This window comes from Engystomops pustulosus, chromosome 10 (assembly GCF_040894005.1).
Source record: "Engystomops pustulosus chromosome 10, aEngPut4.maternal, whole genome shotgun sequence".
NCBI lineage: Eukaryota > Metazoa > Chordata > Amphibia > Anura > Leptodactylidae > Engystomops > Engystomops pustulosus.
The window spans coordinates 75,724,960-75,744,940 of NC_092420.1; the positions used below are offsets into that span (position 1 = coordinate 75,724,960).

Here is a 19,981-nt window from a genome sequence, read left to right on the forward strand (position 1 = left end):
TGCAGTGACTGCAACCTGTACAACCACAGCCAAGGACATAACAGGATCCTCTGCTAAGTAAGAAGATTTATATATTGTCTAGTTTTACCTTTATCTTCAATTTTTTATTACCATTTTTAAATTATTTTTTTGCATTCCTTAGTGTTTTATGCCCAGCTGAATGCCTCGCTGATGGAACATCTGTGTGGGGAACTGATGTTTATACTGATGTAAGATCAAACCAAAACCATTATTCAAAATTACAATTGGTAATAAGTTAAGCATTATAAATGTATCTATAATTTCTCTTAGGATTCCTCTATTTGCCGAGCTGCTATCCATGCTGGACTAATACCCAATGAGGGAGGAGAAGTCACGGTATGGAAGACACCTGGTCACGTCAGTTATAGTGGATCCGCAAAGAACGGGATCACAACCAATAACTATGGAGCATGGACTGGCTCTTTCATATTTGTTAACTCTTCAAGTCCAGTAACTCCACAACCAACAAAAGTGGTTACACAGAAGCCTCCAGGTATTCTAATTTACATTCTTCTTAAATGGAAAAATTTGAAAAGCAAATGTTTCCAAAGATTATAAAACAAATTTTAATTTTCTGTCAGTTCTTATCTCCACAGCTTATATCTGTGAATTTGCAGGGCACTATTAGTGGCTGGAAGGAGAAGTTACTTTTGTTCTGCGCTGCTCCTTCTTCCCTAGAGCTTCTATGTCATCTAACAATCCAGTGACCTGTTCTCCGTCTTGTTTCTAGCAAGATGGAATTCAGGAACATTTTCTGAAAGAAATGCAGAGTAGGAAGTACAAAGGGAAAACAAAAAGGGCAAAAGTGATGGGGGAAAGAAGCGCTTATATCTGATAAGTTATAGTTTTTAAAAATCTAGTCACTTGGATTGCTGATTTGATGGAAATGTTCTTATAAAGTTAGTGGCCATTGAAAAACATTTTAAGGAATTGTTATACCCATTATATGGGTTATTGTCTCGTACTAACACTCCTCTAAGTAGACTTATAGGTTGTTTGGATTGGCGATCTTTTCTAAGAGACAATAGTGTATTAAGGATCTGCATTTACTCTTTATTAACTAATTATTTTGTATCTTCAGTCTATCGCTGTTTCTCTTCTAACCCCACAGGTTGTACCGAGTATAGCAGAGACTGTATAAGAGATAACATTGAATCTGTATGCTATTTTGATATAGATGTGATTCTATCAGTCTGGTGTTTTACATTCGCTGTATGTACTGCATTTCTATTGTTACGGATTGGCAGTATTGATAAGTGCTTATAGATCTTTTATAATGCCACCTAAGAATGCAGCAAGAAAATCCCTGGGGACAACACCACCTAGGGAGAGGGAGAAAGAGAAAGGGGGGTCCAAAGGGGATAACTCGGTCAAACTAGACAAATTATGGAAGTCCCCCTCAGTTAAAACGCGTACCGGTGTGACAACACAGAAAAACCTTGAACTAGAGGGTCAGGACCCCAAAAATAGAATTCAAGGGTCGAGGTTTGCAGCGTTAGAGGCTGTAGAACAGGAGGAGGAGGAGGTAGGAGCAGGGGAAGAGAAAGCCATGCTTAGAGAGATTTTAGACTCAATAAAAACCTGCAATGCTGCCATTCTCGACCTTACAGAGCAAGTGGGCGCGTTAAGAGGGGACGTTTCCCTCCTTAGACAGGAGGTGAGCAAGGTCAGAGATAGACAGAAAATTACAGATGACAAAATTGTTAATATCGAGAAAGAGTTAAGTACGTTGAAAAAAGCCATCTCCTTTACTGAAAGGGAAAATAAGAATCTTAAAGGGAAAATGGCCGATATGGAGGATCGCTCTAGGAGAGCCAACCTTAGGGTTATAGGGATACCAGAAAAGGCCGAAGGAGAAGATCCCGTTACTTTTATTAAAGACTGGTTACTGGAGAGAATAGGGAAGGAAAATCTTTCCCCCAACTTTGATATTGAACGTGCCCACAGAATTCCCTCAGTGCCCTATCCGCCTGGTAATAACCCCCGGACCTTTATATGTAAAACATTATTATCAAGAGATCGGGATACGATACTACGAAGAGCTCGCGAGTTAAAAGATCTATCAATTCAAGGTACAAAAGTATCGCTCTATCCGGATTTCTCTAGGGATACCCTAGAGAAAAGAAAAAGTTTCTTAGAGGTGAAAAAAAGGCTTAGAGATAAGGGTATTATTTATTCGTTGATGTTTCCGGCTAAATTGAAAGTAATTTTTCAAGGTCAGTCCCAGTTTTTCAGTACGCCAGACCAAGTGTCGGATTGGCTTGATCTTAAGGGACTTTGACCCGTATGTTATAGATGGGCTTTCTCGCTTTTTAGGTCAGGTTCGGGGGAGCAGGGGTTGGATGGGGGCGGGTAAGTGGCCTAAGTAGGAAGAGTTCTACCATGGTAGGACAGTTGAATGGGAATGGGTGGGGGGGTGGCCGTGTTGCTGGAGTTGTTGATGGGGTATTAATTGTTCCTTTTACCTTATCCAATGGGCACTAGGGTAATATCCTGGAATATAAGAGGGCTGAAAGACCGGCTGAAGCGCTGTATCATTTTTGATTATATTATCAAGCAATTGCCTGCAATTGTGATTCTCCTGGAGACACATTTGGATAAAGACTCCTTAGCATTAGTAGATCGGAGATGGGCCAATCATGTTTATAATGCAGTTTTTTCATCATTTTCTAGAGGGGTCACCATTTTGGTTCATAGGTCAATCTCCTTTCAGGTCCTAGACTACTTGTGTGATACAGAGGGGAGATTTGTATTTCTATTTGGTATTTTAGAAGGTATTAAATGTGTTTTAGCAGGGGTATATATCCCACCTCCTTTTAGATACGACGTGTTGATTAGGTTGATGCGGTTCCTGGAGAAGGTGGGAGAATGTCCCGTATTGGCCCTAGGGGACTTCAACTCCGTAATGTCAGAGAAGAAGGATCGACTGGGGAAAAGGAGGCGTCTAGATACCTCTGCAAGGGACACTCCCTTTGCCAGGTTTTGTCAGGAAGTAGGTTTGCTGGATGTGTGGAGGTCTTTAAATGGTGAGGCGCCTGCTTTTTCATGTTATAATCGCTCTTATAATTCATTTTCTAGGATTGACCTGGCCCTGGCCAATGACCATGCCATTGGCTGGGTACGGAAAATCCGATACGATAACCGGTCTGTTTCGGACCATTCCCCACTGGTTCTAGAGTTGTCTGCCCCATTTAAACCGACCCTTAGATTCTGGAAACTTAACGCGCATTGGTTGTCTTTATTATCAGATGAAGATAAAATTAAGAAAGAAATGTGTAGTTTTATATCTGCCAACAGGACCACGGATAATGTGGGATTGATCTGGGACGCTCTGAAATCCTTCCTTAGAGGGATAATAAATTCAGAAATTATTTTTCTTCGAAAACAATGGTCTAGACAAGAACGGAGCTTGAAAGAGGAAGTCAAAAAAAATGAAAGGGAATATCAAGCTAATAGTTCGCAAGAATCACTTGATAAGCTTAATAAAGCACAAGAGGAGTATAATAGATGCATCGCTAATAAGGCTATGCAGAAGTTATTTTTCCTCGATCAAAAATCACACTGCGAAAGCGGCTCTCCTTCAAAAGGGCTCTTGTATAAAGTTAAGAAACAACAGGAATCAAATAGGATAGCCAGTATTAAAAACTCTTTCGGCGAAGTAACCAGTGATGCTCGGGAGATTGGCGCTATATTTCTCCAGTTCTTCCAAAAAATCTATTCCTCAGATTTAGAGGTGTCATCAGAGCAGATAGGTCACTATCTGGATAATATCCAGTTCCCTAGCCTATCGACAGAGAAAGCAGATAGGCTTGTCTTGCCAGTATCTATTTCGGAACTAGAGGAATCGCTGTTATCCTCTAGACGAAACTCCGCACCAGGGTTGGATGGCCTGCCTTTAGAAATATATAATAGATTCAGTTCGATCCTTCTTCCCCTGTTAGTAGAGATCTGGGAGATGGCACAGAGAACTGGGAGACTTCCTGATTCTTGGTACGAGGCATGCATAGTTCTGTTACCAAAAAAAAATAAGGACCCCCTGGAGGCAGAATCTTACCGGCCGATTTCTATTCTTAACACTGATGCTAAATTATTGGCTAAAGTGCTTTCGAATAGATTAAAAGAATGTGCATCATTACTTATACATGAAGATCAATGCGGTTTTGTAGCAGGCCGACAGGGTAAAACCAATATACGACGGTTGTTTGCGACCCTTCAGTTGGGACAGGGGGTGGCCCGCTCCATTCTGTCATTGGATGCGTCTAAAGCCTTTGACAGGGTGGAGTGGGACTTCCTCTGGGAAGTTTTGTCCAGATTTGGACTCGGTGTAAGATTTGTGGAATGGGTAAAACTTTTCTATCGGGCCCCACGGGTCAGTATTAGAGTAAATGGAGAATACTCCCCGTTTTTTGTACTGTCTAGGGGCACTAGGCAGGGATGCCCCCTGTCTCCTCTATTATTTGCTTTTTTTATAGAACCATTAGCAATAAAACTTAGAGCGGATAGGGAGATCGGGGGTGGAGGAATAGCTGGCCCAAAGGACAAGATTATGTTGTATGCGGATGACATCTTGCTTTGCTTAAAAGACTCTAATACATCAGTCCCCAAGGCGCTTAAGGTGATAGGGGAATTTGGAAGGTTTTCGGGTTTCCAGATTAACACCCACAAATCTATCCTGGTCCCAATTGATAGCGACGGTCAATTTAATCTAACTCAAATAGATCTAAAGATTTCATCGTCATGCGAATATTTGGGCTTGAAGATTACCTCAAATGTGGAGGAATTTATATCTCTGAACCTTGCTCCATTATTAGCAAAATTGAAAAACAAGGTTAATACATGGAATACGTTACCTTTAAATCGAGCAGAGAGAATCGTTCTCACTAAGACTATTTTGCTCCCCCAAATGCTATATGTAGTATGCAACTCTCCGAGGTGGATTGATAAGAAATGGTTCGGACTTATTCGAGCGATTATAAATAAATTGGTATGGGGGAGGAAAAGGGTGCGTATTAAACAGGAAACACTAATGGTTAACAGGGAGAAGGGTGGAGTGTCGCTCCCCTCCTTGTACCATTATTACTTGTCGGCACAGTTACAGTACATCCTGGAAAATAAACGGTCCACTCTATTTCAGGTGCTCAGTGCTCGGGTGGGGTGGAGATTTGAGTCTATTCTCTCTCTACTGGAGTCTGGTCAACTGAAAGCTCACTCAATAAAAAAACTCCCTTTGGCGATCTTGATGGAGAATACTTGGAGAGATTTTAAGAGGCTATATGGGATTAAGGGTGGATTCGAATTTACCCCATTATGGGGCAATCTTAATTTTGTAGAATTTAATAAAATGGAGGATGTCGGATTCTGGAGAAGGAAAGGGATTTATTCTTTGGAACACTTGGGAGAACAGGGGGGGTTGCCCTCCTTTCAGGTTTGGTGTAGGAAGGGGAATTTGGAAGAAAAAGATTATTTCAGGTATTGTCAATTAGCTCACGCCGTTAGTAAGGAAAGTGATCACGTTAAGTTCACGATACACGAGGGAGGTAATTGTTTGGAAATTCTAGGGTTAGAGGCTTCACTTTTGAGAATGTCCACGATTTATCGTTTGATAAGATCTAATATTGATCAGAATTTTAGTCACATAAGTCAAACAAAATGGATAAACCAGGTGGGTTTTATCACAGCGGCACAATGGCGAGATATTTACAAGAATGTGGTTAGATCCACGATTAATTTAAATTATAGATGCACTCAACTTAATATTTTATATAGAATTTATTTTTCTCCACTCTTGATGTTTAAAATCGGTTTAAGTCAAAACTCTAATTGCAATAGGTGTAAAAGCACTAGTGCCGACATCCTACACGTTTTATGGGATTGCCCAAGGATTAGCCTATATTGGGAGGAAATTTTTAAGATAATAGAAAGTCAGATCCAAATGTCTTTGCCACGAGTGGCTACCTTGGGGCTGCTGGGCCTATTGCCGACCTCGATAGATTCGAGAATAAAAAAGGACCTGGTGCTGAAGCTTTTTTTCCTTGCCAGACTAATTTTAGTCAGACATTGGAAGGACGATAAAGCACCAGGGGTGAAAGAATGGACCAATCTTGTGCTACGTACCAGAGCGTATGAATGCGCATACGAGAGACGTTATGGGAATGGTAGAAGATTGAATTTGACATGGGCCCAGTGGAGTAATGGAGAACACAGTATTGCTTTTGCCCCAGGGCGCCCATTGGATGGGTATTTAGGGACAAACTAACTAAATTTTCCTCTTTTTGTTCTTTGTTTGGTACTCCCTTCGCATCTCCAGCACGGGCAAGGGGTGGGGGGAGGGGATGGGTCGGTTTTGTGCATATATTATATGGTATATGTTAGTTAATATTGTTATAGCAGAAAAAAAAAAAAAAAAAAAAAAAAAAAAGGGATTATAATTCTGTGTATATTAAGGTTGATAGTTTGACAATTGTGCAGATAATGTATGATATTGTCTAAGAGTATAACAGATGTTTTTTCTGCCTGAGAAGTTTTCTATGTATTTTGCATTCAAAAAATAATAAAAAAAAAAAAAAAAAAAAAAAAAGGAATTGTTATAACAATGGCTGTTGAAGTGCTCTCTCTCTCTCTCTTCTCTCTCTCTCTTTATATATATATATATATATATATATATATATATATCATTTATATATTTATATATATAATTATATATATATATAATTTGTGTGAGCTGTATTGTTAATAGGAACATTCTTTTTAAAGAGGACATCGTTTTCACACGAGATTGCAATAAGCTTCCATATATAAGCAGTTCAGTCACCTTTGACATCTATACATATAAATAAAGTTTTAAAATATAAAATGTGCTCAACTACTTTAGGCACCTGTACATACAGTTAAGTTGGGTGATTGCGTAGGCACAGTGCTGCCCAGCATAAACCCTGCAGGTATATATTGTATCAAAGCAAGACCTTAATTATTTCATACAGTGAATTGTGTGAAGTAAAGCAATAAAACATACAAAACAAGTGAAGCGTACCATAAAATGATGCAATTTGAAAATTCATCTTCATCCACAAAAAGTCCTCAGCCAGCAACATTGTTCGAAAAATGTAACAGTGCAAACTTTCAGAAGGCAACGCTAAAAAAAAGCATAGACATTGGTGGCTCATGTGCAGGCGGTTAGCATGGGAGTGCCATTGGGCATTTCAGGGATTTTAAGACAGAAAACATTTAAGCCCTTACAGGTCTTTCCCATTATGTCAATGCCCAATCTGGCTGCATTCTGTTGGAATCAAACTCTGCAATACTTAGAAATACTTGTAAGTAGAAATTCCGAGTCTGTTATTACAACAATCCCTCCATATTGTAAATTCATTGCAGTGACTGTAACCTGTACAACTACAGCCAGCGAGATAACAGAATCCTCTGAAAAGTAAGATGTCTTTTATCCTATTTTTATCTTCAAAAGTTTTTATAACCATGTTGTAAATTTTTTGTTATTGTATTTCCTAGTATTTTATGCCCAGCTGAATGCCTCGCTGATGGAGGATCTCTATGGGGAACTGATCTTTATACTGATGTAAGATCACACCAATGACTATTTAAGTAATTTCTTAATGTTACACTTCATTATTACTTTAGCTATATTTTCTAAAAGGATTCCTCTATTTGCCGAGCCGCTATCCATGCTGGAATAATACCCAATGAGGGAGGAGAAGTCACAATATGGAAGACACCAGGTCAAGCCAGTTATAGTGGATCCACAAGGAACGGAATCACAACAAAACATTATGGAGCATGGCCCGGGTCATTTAAATTTTCTAACTCTACAGATCCAATTACTCCAAAACCCACAAACATGATAACACAAAATATTCCAGGTAATTTACATTACATAAAGTTTCTGTCTATCTGGTATCTATACTCAGTGCTTGTTATGGTTCACATTTGACTAAGCTTGCATGTATTCTGTCTGCTTTTTTCTAGTATCTTATGATTCCTTGACTTGCATTCCTGGTTATCCCTTTGTCTATTGATTTGGTACTTTGTGTTACTCTTGTTATTCGACTTGGCTACTTTTCTTATTAGTTTTTATGTTTTCCCCTCATCTGTTATCACTCAGAGATAAGCAAGGACTGTTGCCCAGTTACTGTCAACCTCCCAAATCAATTTCATTGTAAAAATTAAAGTGAAGCTTTGTGCCTGTTTTTACAACAAAAAAACACATTTTGTCTCATACAATTGATAATTCATTGCAGTGACTGCAACCTGTACAACCACAGCCAAGGACATAACAGGATCCTCTGCTAAGTAAGAAGATTTATATATTGTCTAGTTTTACCTTTATCTTCAATTTTTTATTACCATTTTTAAATTATTTTTTTGCATTCCTTAGTGTTTTATGCCCAGCTGAATGCCTCGCTGATGGAACATCTGTGTGGGGAACTGATGTTTATACTGATGTAAGATCAAACCAAAACCATTATTCAAAATTACAATTGGTAATAAGTTAAGCATTATAAATGTATCTATAATTTCTCTTAGGATTCCTCTATTTGCCGAGCTGCTATCCATGCTGGACTAATACCCAATGAGGGAGGAGAAGTCACGGTATGGAAGACACCTGGTCACGTCAGTTATAGTGGATCCACAAGGAACGGGATCACAACAAAACATTATGGAGCATGGCCCGGGTCATTTAAATTTTCTAACTCTACAGATCCAATTACTCCAAAACCCACAAACATGATAACACAAAATATTCCAGGTAATTTACATTACATAAAGTTTCTGTCTATCTGGTATCTATACTCAGTGCTTGTTATGGTTCACATTTGACTAAGCTTGCATGTATTCTGTCTGCTTTTTTCTAGTATCTTATGATTCCTTGACTTGCATTCCTGGTTATCCCTTTGTCTATTGATTTGGTACTTTGTGTTACTCTTGTTATTCGACTTGGCTACTTTTCTTATTAGTTTTTATGTTTTCCCCTCATCTGTTATCACTCAGAGATAAGCAAGGACTGTTGCCCAGTTACTGTCAACCTCCCAAATCAATTTCATTGTAAAAATTAAAGTGAAGCTTTGTGCCTGTTTTTACAACAAAAAAACACATTTTGTCTCATACAATTGATAATTCATTGCAGTGACTGCAACCTGTACAACCACAGCCAAGGACATAACAGGATCCTCTGCTAAGTAAGAAGATTTATATATTGTCTAGTTTTACCTTTATCTTCAATTTTTTATTACCATTTTTAAATTATTTTTTTGCATTCCTTAGTGTTTTATGCCCAGCTGAATGCCTCGCTGATGGAACATCTGTGTGGGGAACTGATGTTTATACTGATGTAAGATCAAACCAAAACCATTATTCAAAATTACAATTGGTAATAAGTTAAGCATTATAAATGTATCTATAATTTCTCTTAGGATTCCTCTATTTGCCGAGCTGCTATCCATGCTGGACTAATACCCAATGAGGGAGGAGAAGTCACGGTATGGAAGACACCTGGTCACGTCAGTTATAGTGGATCCGCAAAGAACGGGATCACAACCAATAACTATGGAGCATGGACTGGCTCTTTCATATTTGTTAACTCTTCAAGTCCAGTAACTCCACAACCAACAAAAGTGGTTACACAGAAGCCTCCAGGTATTCTAATTTACATTCTTCTTAAATGGAAAAATTTGAAAAGCAAATGTTTCCAAAGATTATAAAACAAATTTTAATTTTCTGTCAGTTCTTATCTCCACAGCTTATATCTGTGAATTTGCAGGGCACTATTAGTGGCTGGAAGGAGAAGTTACTTTTGTTCTGCGCTGCTCCTTCTTCCCTAGAGCTTCTATGTCATCTAACAATCCAGTGACCTGTTCTCCGTCTTGTTTCTAGCAAGATGGAATTCAGGAACATTTTCTGAAAGAAATGCAGAGTAGGAAGTACAAAGGGAAAACAAAAAGGGCAAAAGTGATGGGGGAAAGAAGCGCTTATATCTGATAAGTTATAGTTTTTAAAAATCTAGTCACTTGGATTGCTGATTTGATGGAAATGTTCTTATAAAGTTAGTGGCCATTGAAAAACATTTTAAGGAATTGTTATAACAATGGCTGTTGAAGTGCTCTCTCTCTCTCTCTTCTCTCTCTCTCTTTATATATATATATATATATATATATATATATATATATATCATTTATATATTTATATATATAATTATATATATATATAATTTGTGTGAGCTGTATTGTTAATAGGAACATTCTTTTTAAAGAGGACATCGTTTTCACACGAGATTGCAATAAGCTTCCATATATAAGCAGTTCAGTCACCTTTGACATCTATACATATAAATAAAGTTTTAAAATATAAAATGTGCTCAACTACTTTAGGCACCTGTACATACAGTTAAGTTGGGTGATTGCGTAGGCACAGTGCTGCCCAGCATAAACCCTGCAGGTATATATTGTATCAAAGCAAGACCTTAATTATTTCATACAGTGAATTGTGTGAAGTAAAGCAATAAAACATACAAAACAAGTGAAGCGTACCATAAAATGATGCAATTTGAAAATTCATCTTCATCCACAAAAAGTCCTCAGCCAGCAACATTGTTCGAAAAATGTAACAGTGCAAACTTTCAGAAGGCAACGCTAAAAAAAAGCATAGACATTGGTGGCTCATGTGCAGGCGGTTAGCATGGGAGTGCCATTGGGCATTTCAGGGATTTTAAGACAGAAAACATTTAAGCCCTTACAGGTCTTTCCCATTATGTCAATGCCCAATCTGGCTGCATTCTGTTGGAATCAAACTCTGCAATACTTAGAAATACTTGTAAGTAGAAATTCCGAGTCTGTTATTACAACAATCCCTCCATATTGTAAATTCATTGCAGTGACTGTAACCTGTACAACTACAGCCAGCGAGATAACAGAATCCTCTGAAAAGTAAGATGTCTTTTATCCTATTTTTATCTTCAAAAGTTTTTATAACCATGTTGTAAATTTTTTGTTATTGTATTTCCTAGTATTTTATGCCCAGCTGAATGCCTCGCTGATGGAGGATCTCTATGGGGAACTGATCTTTATACTGATGTAAGATCACACCAATGACTATTTAAGTAATTTCTTAATGTTACACTTCATTATTACTTTAGCTATATTTTCTAAAAGGATTCCTCTATTTGCCAAGCCGCTATCCATGCTGGAATAATACCCAATGAGGGAGGAGAAGTCACAATATGGAAGACACCAGGTCAAGCCAGTTATAGTGGATCCACAAGGAACGGAATCACAACAAAACATTATGGAGCATGGCCCGGGTCATTTAAATTTTCTAACTCTACAGATCCAATTACTCCAAAACCCACAAACATGATAACACAAAATATTCCAGGTAATTTACATTACATAAAGTTTCTGTCTATCTGGTATCTATACTCAGTGCTTGTTATGGTTCACATTTGACTAAGCTTGCATGTATTCTGTCTGCTTTTTTCTAGTATCTTATGATTCCTTGACTTGCATTCCTGGTTATCCCTTTGTCTATTGATTTGGTACTTTGTGTTACTCTTGTTATTCGACTTGGCTACTTTTCTTATTAGTTTTTATGTTTTCCCCTCATCTGTTATCACTCAGAGATAAGCAAGGACTGTTGCCCAGTTACTGTCAACCTCCCAAATCAATTTCATTGTAAAAATTAAAGTGAAGCTTTGTGCCTGTTTTTACAACAAAAAAACACATTTTGTCTCATACAATTGATAATTCATTGCAGTGACTGCAACCTGTACAACCACAGCCAAGGACATAACAGGATCCTCTGCTAAGTAAGAAGATTTATATATTGTCTAGTTTTACCTTTATCTTCAATTTTTTATTACCATTTTTAAATTATTTTTTTGCATTCCTTAGTGTTTTATGCCCAGCTGAATGCCTCGCTGATGGAACATCTGTGTGGGGAACTGATGTTTATACTGATGTAAGATCAAACCAAAACCATTATTCAAAATTACAATTGGTAATAAGTTAAGCATTATAAATGTATCTATAATTTCTCTTAGGATTCCTCTATTTGCCGAGCTGCTATCCATGCTGGACTAATACCCAATGAGGGAGGAGAAGTCACGGTATGGAAGACACCTGGTCACGTCAGTTATAGTGGATCCACAAGGAACGGGATCACAACAAAACATTATGGAGCATGGCCCGGGTCATTTAAATTTTCTAACTCTACAGATCCAATTACTCCAAAACCCACAAACATGATAACACAAAATATTCCAGGTAATTTACATTACATAAAGTTTCTGTCTATCTGGTATCTATACTCAGTGCTTGTTATGGTTCACATTTGACTAAGCTTGCATGTATTCTGTCTGCTTTTTTCTAGTATCTTATGATTCCTTGACTTGCATTCCTGGTTATCCCTTTGTCTATTGATTTGGTACTTTGTGTTACTCTTGTTATTCGACTTGGCTACTTTTCTTATTAGTTTTTATGTTTTCCCCTCATCTGTTATCACTCAGAGATAAGCAAGGACTGTTGCCCAGTTACTGTCAACCTCCCAAATCAATTTCATTGTAAAAATTAAAGTGAAGCTTTGTGCCTGTTTTTACAACAAAAAAACACATTTTGTCTCATACAATTGATAATTCATTGCAGTGACTGCAACCTGTACAACCACAGCCAAGGACATAACAGGATCCTCTGCTAAGTAAGAAGATTTATATATTGTCTAGTTTTACCTTTATCTTCAATTTTTTATTACCATTTTTAAATTATTTTTTTGCATTCCTTAGTGTTTTATGCCCAGCTGAATGCCTCGCTGATGGAACATCTGTGTGGGGAACTGATGTTTATACTGATGTAAGATCAAACCAAAACCATTATTCAAAATTACAATTGGTAATAAGTTAAGCATTATAAATGTATCTATAATTTCTCTTAGGATTCCTCTATTTGCCGAGCTGCTATCCATGCTGGACTAATACCCAATGAGGGAGGAGAAGTCACGGTATGGAAGACACCTGGTCACGTCAGTTATAGTGGATCCACAAGGAACGGGATCACAACAAAACATTATGGAGCATGGCCCGGGTCATTTAAATTTTCTAACTCTACAGATCCAATTACTCCAAAACCCACAAACATGATAACACAAAATATTCCAGGTAATTTACATTACATAAAGTTTCTGTCTATCTGGTATCTATACTCAGTGCTTGTTATGGTTCACATTTGACTAAGCTTGCATGTATTCTGTCTGCTTTTTTCTAGTATCTTATGATTCCTTGACTTGCATTCCTGGTTATCCCTTTGTCTATTGATTTGGTACTTTGTGTTACTCTTGTTATTCGACTTGGCTACTTTTCTTATTAGTTTTTATGTTTTCCCCTCATCTGTTATCACTCAGAGATAAGCAAGGACTGTTGCCCAGTTACTGTCAACCTCCCAAATCAATTTCATTGTAAAAATTAAAGTGAAGCTTTGTGCCTGTTTTTACAACAAAAAAACACATTTTGTCTCATACAATTGATAATTCATTGCAGTGACTGCAACCTGTACAACCACAGCCAAGGACATAACAGGATCCTCTGCTAAGTAAGAAGATTTATATATTGTCTAGTTTTACCTTTATCTTCAATTTTTTATTACCATTTTTAAATTATTTTTTTGCATTCCTTAGTGTTTTATGCCCAGCTGAATGCCTCGCTGATGGAACATCTGTGTGGGGAACTGATGTTTATACTGATGTAAGATCAAACCAAAACCATTATTCAAAATTACAATTGGTAATAAGTTAAGCATTATAAATGTATCTATAATTTCTCTTAGGATTCCTCTATTTGCCGAGCTGCTATCCATGCTGGACTAATACCCAATGAGGGAGGAGAAGTCACGGTATGGAAGACACCTGGTCACGTCAGTTATAGTGGATCCGCAAAGAACGGGATCACAACCAATAACTATTGAGCATGGACTGGCTCTTTCATATTTGTTAACTCTTCAAGTCCAGTAACTCCACAACCAACAAAAGTGGTTACACAGAAGCCTCCAGGTATTCTAATTTACATTCTTCTTAAATGGAAAAATTTGAAAAGCAAATGTTTCCAAAGATTATAAAACAAATTTTAATTTTCTGTCAGTTCTTATCTCCACAGCTTATATCTGTGAATTTGCAGGGCACTATTAGTGGCTGGAAGGAGAAGTTACTTTTGTTCTGCGCTGCTCCTTCTTCCCTAGAGCTTCTATGTCATCTAACAATCCAGTGACCTGTTCTCCGTCTTGTTTCTAGCAAGATGGAATTCAGGAACATTTTCTGAAAGAAATGCAGAGTAGGAAGTACAAAGGGAAAACAAAAAGGGCAAAAGTGATGGGGGAAAGAAGCGCTTATATCTGATAAGTTATAGTTTTTAAAAATCTAGTCACTTGGATTGCTGATTTGATGGAAATGTTCTTATAAAGTTAGTGGCCATTGAAAAACATTTTAAGGAATTGTTATAACAATGGCTGTTGAAGTGCTCTCTCTCTCTCTCTTCTCTCTCTCTCTTTATATATATATATATATATATATCATTTATATATTTATATATATAATTATATATATATATAATTTGTGTGAGCTGTATTGTTAATAGGAACATTCTTTTTAAAGAGGACATCGTTTTCACACGAGATTGCAATAAGCTTCCATATATAAGCAGTTCAGTCACCTTTGACATCTATACATATAAATAAAGTTTTAAAATATAAAATGTGCTCAACTACTTTAGGCACCTGTACATACAGTTAAGTTGGGTGATTGCGTAGGCACAGTGCTGCCCAGCATAAACCCTGCAGGTATATATTGTATCAAAGCAAGACCTTAATTATTTCATACAGTGAATTGTGTGAAGTAAAGCAATAAAACATACAAAACAAGTGAAGCGTACCATAAAATGATGCAATTTGAAAATTCATCTTCATCCACAAAAAGTCCTCAGCCAGCAACATTGTTCGAAAAATGTAACAGTGCAAACTTTCAGAAGGCAACGCTAAAAAAAAGCATAGACATTGGTGGCTCATGTGCAGGCGGTTAGCATGGGAGTGCCATTGGGCATTTCAGGGATTTTAAGACAGAAAACATTTAAGCCCTTACAGGTCTTTCCCATTATGTCAATGCCCAATCTGGCTGCATTCTGTTGGAATCAAACTCTGCAATACTTAGAAATACTTGTAAGTAGAAATTCCGAGTCTGTTATTACAACAATCCCTCCATATTGTAAATTCATTGCAGTGACTGTAACCTGTACAACTACAGCCAGCGAGATAACAGAATCCTCTGAAAAGTAAGATGTCTTTTATCCTATTTTTATCTTCAAAAGTTTTTATAACCATGTTGTAAATTTTTTGTTATTGTATTTCCTAGTATTTTATGCCCAGCTGAATGCCTCGCTGATGGAGGATCTCTATGGGGAACTGATCTTTATACTGATGTAAGATCACACCAATGACTATTTAAGTAATTTCTTAATGTTACACTTCATTATTACTTTAGCTATATTTTCTAAAAGGATTCCTCTATTTGCCGAGCCGCTATCCATGCTGGAATAATACCCAATGAGGGAGGAGAAGTCACAATATGGAAGACACCAGGTCAAGCCAGTTATAGTGGATCCACAAGGAACGGAATCACAACAAAACATTATGGAGCATGGCCCGGGTCATTTAAATTTTCTAACTCTACAGATCCAATTACTCCAAAACCCACAAACATGATAACACAAAATATTCCAGGTAATTTACATTACATAAAGTTTCTGTCTATCTGGTATCTATACTCAGTGCTTGTTATGGTTCACATTTGACTAAGCTTGCATGTATTCTGTCTGCTTTTTTCTAGTATCTTATGATTCCTTGACTTGCATTCCTGGTTATCCCTTTGTCTATTGATTTGGTACTTTGTGTTACTCTTGTTATTCGACTTGGCTACTTTTCTTATTAGTTTTTATGTTTTCCCCTCATCTGTTATCACTCAGAGATAAGCAAGGACTGTTGCCCAGTTACTGTCAACCTCCCAAATCAATTTCATTGTAAAAATTAAAGTGAAGCTTTGTGCCTGTTTTTACAACAAAAAAACACATTTTGTCTCATACAATTGATAATTCATTGCAGTGACTGCAACCTGTACAACCACAGCCAAGGACATAACAGGATCCTCTGCTAAGTAAGAAGATTTATATATTGTCTAGTTTTACCTTTATCTTCAATTTTTTATTACCATTTTTAAATTATTTTTTTGCATTCCTTAGTGTTTTATGCCCAGCTGAATGCCTCGCTGATGGAACATCTGTGTGGGGAACTGATGTTTATACTGATGTAAGATCAAACCAAAACCATTATTCAAAATTACAATTGGTAATAAGTTAAGCATTATAAATGTATCTATAATTTCTCTTAGGATTCCTCTATTTGCCGAGCTGCTATCCATGCTGGACTAATACCCAATGAGGGAGGAGAAGTCACGGTATGGAAGACACCTGGTCACGTCAGTTATAGTGGATCCACAAGGAACGGGATCACAACAAAACATTATGGAGCATGGCCCGGGTCATTTAAATTTTCTAACTCTACAGATCCAATTACTCCAAAACCCACAAACATGATAACACAAAATATTCCAGGTAATTTACATTACATAAAGTTTCTGTCTATCTGGTATCTATACTCAGTGCTTGTTATGGTTCACATTTGACTAAGCTTGCATGTATTCTGTCTGCTTTTTTCTAGTATCTTATGATTCCTTGACTTGCATTCCTGGTTATCCCTTTGTCTATTGATTTGGTACTTTGTGTTACTCTTGTTATTCGACTTGGCTACTTTTCTTATTAGTTTTTATGTTTTCCCCTCATCTGTTATCACTCAGAGATAAGCAAGGACTGTTGCCCAGTTACTGTCAACCTCCCAAATCAATTTCATTGTAAAAATTAAAGTGAAGCTTTGTGCCTGTTTTTACAACAAAAAAACACATTTTGTCTCATACAATTGATAATTCATTGCAGTGACTGCAACCTGTACAACCACAGCCAAGGACATAACAGGATCCTCTGCTAAGTAAGAAGATTTATATATTGTCTAGTTTTACCTTTATCTTCAATTTTTTATTACCATTTTTAAATTATTTTTTTGCATTCCTTAGTGTTTTATGCCCAGCTGAATGCCTCGCTGATGGAACATCTGTGTGGGGAACTGATGTTTATACTGATGTAAGATCAAACCAAAACCATTATTCAAAATTACAATTGGTAATAAGTTAAGCATTATAAATGTATCTATAATTTCTCTTAGGATTCCTCTATTTGCCGAGCTGCTATCCATGCTGGACTAATACCCAATGAGGGAGGAGAAGTCACGGTATGGAAGACACCTGGTCACGTCAGTTATAGTGGATCCACAAGGAACGGGATCACAACAAAACATTATGGAGCATGGCCCGGGTCATTTAAATTTTCTAACTCTACAGATCCAATTACTCCAAAACCCACAAACATGATAACACAAAATATTCCAGGTAATTTACATTACATAAAGTTTCTGTCTATCTGGTATCTATACTCAGTGCTTGTTATGGTTCACATTTGACTAAGCTTGCATGTATTCTGTCTGCTTTTTTCTAGTATCTTATGATTCCTTGACTTGCATTCCTGGTTATCCCTTTGTCTATTGATTTGGTACTTTGTGTTACTCTTGTTATTCGACTTGGCTACTTTTCTTATTAGTTTTTATGTTTTCCCCTCATCTGTTATCACTCAGAGATAAGCAAGGACTGTTGCCCAGTTACTGTCAACCTCCCAAATCAATTTCATTGTAAAAATTAAAGTGAAGCTTTGTGCCTGTTTTTACAACAAAAAAACACATTTTGTCTCATACAATTGATAATTCATTGCAGTGACTGCAACCTGTACAACCACAGCCAAGGACATAACAGGATCCTCTGCTAAGTAAGAAGATTTATATATTGTCTAGTTTTACCTTTATCTTCAATTTTTTATTACCATTTTTAAATTATTTTTTTGCATTCCTTAGTGTTTTATGCCCAGCTGAATGCCTCGCTGATGGAACATCTGTGTGGGGAACTGATGTTTATACTGATGTAAGATCAAACCAAAACCATTATTCAAAATTACAATTGGTAATAAGTTAAGCATTATAAATGTATCTATAATTTCTCTTAGGATTCCTCTATTTGCCGAGCTGCTATCCATGCTGGACTAATACCCAATGAGGGAGGAGAAGTCACGGTATGGAAGACACCTGGTCACGTCAGTTATAGTGGATCCACAAGGAACGGGATCACAACAAAACATTATGGAGCATGGCCCGGGTCATTTAAATTTTCTAACTCTACAGATCCAATTACTCCAAAACCCACAAACATGATAACACAAAATATTCCAGGTAATTTACATTACATAAAGTTTCTGTCTATCTGGTATCTATACTCAGTGCTTGTTATGGTTCACATTTGACTAAGCTTGCATGTATTCTGTTTACTTTTTTTCTAGTATCTTATGATTCCTTGACTTGCATTCCTGGTTATCCCTTTGTCTATTGATTTGGTACTTTGTGTTACTCTTGTTTTTCGACTTGGCTACTTTTCTTATTAGTTTTTATGTTTTTCCCTCATCTGTCATCACTCAGAGCTAAGCAAGGACTGTTGCCCAGTTACTGTCAACCTCCCAAATCAATTTCATTGTAAAAATTAAAGTGAAGCTTTGTGCCTGTTTTTACAACAAAAAAACACATTTTGTCTCATACAATTGATAATTCATTGCAGTGACTGCAACCTGTACAACCACAGCCAAGGACATAACAGGATCCTCTGCTAAGTAAGAAGACTTATATATTGTCTAGTTTTACCTTTATCTTCAATATTTTTTATTTACATTTTCTAATTATTTTTTTCTATTCCTTAGTGTTTTATGCCCAGCTGAATGCCTCGCTGATGGAAAATCTGTGTGGGGCACTGATGTTTATACTGATGTAAGATCACACCAAAACCATTATTCAAAATTACAATTCGTAATAAGTTAAGCATTATAAATGTAAGTATAATTTCTCTTAGGATTCCTCTATTTGCCGAGCCGCTATCCATGCTGGACTAATACCCAATGAGGGAGGAGAAGTCACGATATGGAAGACACCTGGTCACGTCAGTTATAGTGGATCCACAAGGAACGGGATCACAACAAAACATTATGGAGCATGGCCCGGGTCATTTAAATTTTCTAACTCTACAGATCCAATTACTCCAAAACTCACAAACATGATAACACAAAATATTCCAGGTAATTTAAATTACATAAAGTTTCCGTCTATCTGGTATCTATACTCAGTGCTTGTTATGGTTCACATTTGACTAAGCTTGCATGTATTTTGTCTGCTTTTTTATAGTATCTTATGATCCCTTGACTTGTCTTCCTGGTTATCCCTTTGTCTATTGATTTGGTACTTTGTGTTACTCTTGTTTTTCGACTTGGCTCTGACTACTTTTCTTATTAGTTTTTATGTTTTCCCCTCATCTGTTATCACTCAGAGATAAGCAGGGACTGTTGCCCAGTTACTGTCAACCTCCCAAAGCGATTTCATAGTAAAAATTAAAGTGAAGCTTTGTGCCTGTTTTTTACAACAAAAAAACACATTTTGTCTCATACAATTGATAATTCATTGCAGTGACTGCAACCTGTACAACCACAGCCAAGGACATAACAGGATCCTCTGCTAAGTAAGAAGACTTATATATTGTCTAGTTTTACCTTTATCTTCAATTTTTTATTACCATTTTTAAATTATTTTTTTCTATTCCTTAGTGTTTTATGCCCAGCTGCATGCCTCGCTGATGGAAAATCTGTGTGGGGAACTGATGTTTATACTGATGTAAGATCAAACCAAAACCATTATTCAAAATTACAATTGGTAATAAGTTAAGCATTATA

At 37.0% G+C, this 19,981-nt stretch overlaps 3 long non-coding RNA genes across 3 annotated transcripts; all 3 read left to right on the forward strand.

Annotated features, from left to right (window-relative positions):
- The first annotated feature begins 314 nt into the window (after window positions 1–314).
- On the forward strand, window positions 315–7,875 carry LOC140104857 (uncharacterized). The gene is made up of 4 exons (XR_011850433.1): window positions 315–514; window positions 7,396–7,447; window positions 7,528–7,594; window positions 7,673–7,875. It is a non-coding gene; the product is annotated as an uncharacterized lncRNA (long non-coding RNA).
- Window positions 7,876–9,469: 1,594 nt separating this feature from the next.
- LOC140104849 (uncharacterized) lies at window positions 9,470–11,385 on the forward strand. Its single transcript, XR_011850430.1, has 4 exons — window positions 9,470–9,669; window positions 10,904–10,955; window positions 11,036–11,102; window positions 11,181–11,385. It is a non-coding gene; the product is annotated as an uncharacterized lncRNA (long non-coding RNA).
- A 2,488-nt stretch (window positions 11,386–13,873) lies between these two features.
- On the forward strand, window positions 13,874–15,764 carry LOC140104891 (uncharacterized). The gene is made up of 4 exons (XR_011850442.1): window positions 13,874–14,064; window positions 15,283–15,334; window positions 15,415–15,481; window positions 15,560–15,764. It is a non-coding gene; the product is annotated as an uncharacterized lncRNA (long non-coding RNA).
- The last annotated feature ends 4,217 nt before the right edge of the window (window positions 15,765–19,981 follow it).